Source organism: Benincasa hispida, chromosome 2, assembly GCF_027475165.1.
Source record: "Benincasa hispida cultivar pf3 chromosome 2, pf3_genome.v1.1, whole genome shotgun sequence".
Classification (NCBI taxonomy): domain Eukaryota; kingdom Viridiplantae; phylum Streptophyta; class Magnoliopsida; order Cucurbitales; family Cucurbitaceae; genus Benincasa; species Benincasa hispida.
This window is the reverse complement of record NC_143479.1, coordinates 56,400,128-56,402,167: the sequence shown is the minus strand read 5'-3', so window position 1 is coordinate 56,402,167 and position 2,040 is coordinate 56,400,128. Positions and strand designations below refer to the sequence as shown.

The 2,040-nt window shown below is 35.2% G+C and overlaps 1 pseudogene; it reads right to left on the bottom strand.

The window, feature by feature from the left end:
- Positions 1-945: 945 nt before the first annotated feature.
- LOC150038024 (uncharacterized) lies at positions 946-1,778 on the bottom strand (annotated as a pseudogene).
- Positions 1,779-2,040: the final 262 nt, after the last annotated feature.

Here is a 2,040-nt window from a genome sequence, read left to right as displayed (position 1 = left end):
ATTACAACCAAATTCTATGCACTCCCACAACATATTCAAATTTCATAAACAAGAACGAACACACATAAAACTCAAACTTTCTCCCCAAAACAATCTAAACCAATCTCAACCCACCCCACACAACAAATTAGAACTTCATAAACATTCATAAACACACAAAAACTCAAGTTCCACGACAAAACGAGTATAATCAAACTCTACCCACCCCCCACGACAAACATGAAACCTCCCGAACATAAAAAAAATATACAAAACCCTACAAATTCAACTCCAAAATGATTACAATTGAACTCTACGCACCCCCACAACATATTCAAACTTTATAAACAAGAACGAACACACATAAAACTCAAACTTTCTCCCCAAAATAATCTCAACCAATCTCAACCAACCCCCCACAACATATTAGAACTTCATAAACATTCATAAACACACAAAAACTCAAGTTCAACGAAAAAACGAGTATAATCAAATTCTATCCACCCCCAAGACAAACATGAAACCTCCCAAACATCAAAAAATACACAAAACCCTACAAATTCAACTCCAAAACGATTACAACTGAACTCTACGCACCCCCACAACATATTCAAACTTTATAAACAAGAACGAACACACATAAAACTCAAACTTTCTCCCCAAAATAATCTAAACCAATCTCAACCAACCCCCCACAACACATTAAAACTTCATAAACATTCATAAACACACAAAAACGACAAAACGACAAAAAACACATCAAAATCCAATTGTTTAGCTACCATAACTACAGGATAGCCAACAATTCTTTATCATAAAGCTACTTAAGACATAACTACTTTGCTACCATAACTGCAAGATAGCAACATGTTAGACAACTAAATAATGTAGTAATTATACCTAATTCGATGGGTCTCCTCTCTGTGATCATATCATGTCTTTAATCATTTTTTTCATTTCTTCCATTTATCTTGCATGATCCTCTTTCATATGTTTCTGAACGTCTTCAAGTTTCTTAATCCTCGACTGAGACTGTTCGAAATTGGCTCTCAATTCCTTCATCCCCCTCTCCGTTCCTTGAGTAGATGATGAACTCGATGAGCTACTACCCCTTCTTGACTTAGGTTTAGGGCTCCAACCTAGTCCTTTTGAATATCTGGATCGTCTACCCAAAACCGTCTCACAGATTTTGTCTCTTGTTAGTGGTTGAGAACCTTCTAGAGTGGGGTTGGATTGTAATTTTAACATTTGATTCTAGTCATATTAATTAAATGTATAAGTACGAGCGACTGAAGTTAGAAATGAAAAACAACATGAAAGTAAAATAAAAAAATGTAACATGTGCATTTTCAGCTGCCTTGTTCACGAACTTGCCATCTTTAGAGTGTACACGTCCTATTTCTCGACCTTCCTTTACTTGCAACTCTACCTGAATTTGCAGGAATGACTTCGATCCGCCTACGTGGTCGAACGATAATTTCTTTCTATTCTTCCTGTTCGTCTCCGACATTTCTTACATTTCAACAAAAAAATAAATAACAAATATTCTATAATAGTAAATGCAGTAAATGATACATGCCTTAAATTATTTTAATCTGAAACGCTTCACTCTCGAAGTGGTCACACAAAAAATACCAATCTTCTTACCTATTTTTAAGCCAGTTAGGAAAGTTGTCACGTGTTTGCTGAGGATCTCCACATTTCCTATAATGTCTATGCAAATCTGCTCTAAATTCTTTGAAAGAGTTTTGCATTTGATGTTCTATAAAATGGTTAAGTCGTTGACTGGACAAATCAAGTACGAAATGAGGCTACAAAAGAATGAAGGAAGAATTAGCATATATGATGTTCATGACTCTTAGTCTACAATTGACTCTAAAAGAATAAATTTATAATTACTTACCAACAATTGACTCTTAGCCAATTCTATAAACTCGTTTGGAACCTCAGCAAAAGTACGACATCGTATTGGAAATGTAGATCTCACGGCGACACCAATCACATTACTAAATCATACCGAATGTTGAGAAATCAGCTTCGTCTCCCCCTCATTTATCACGA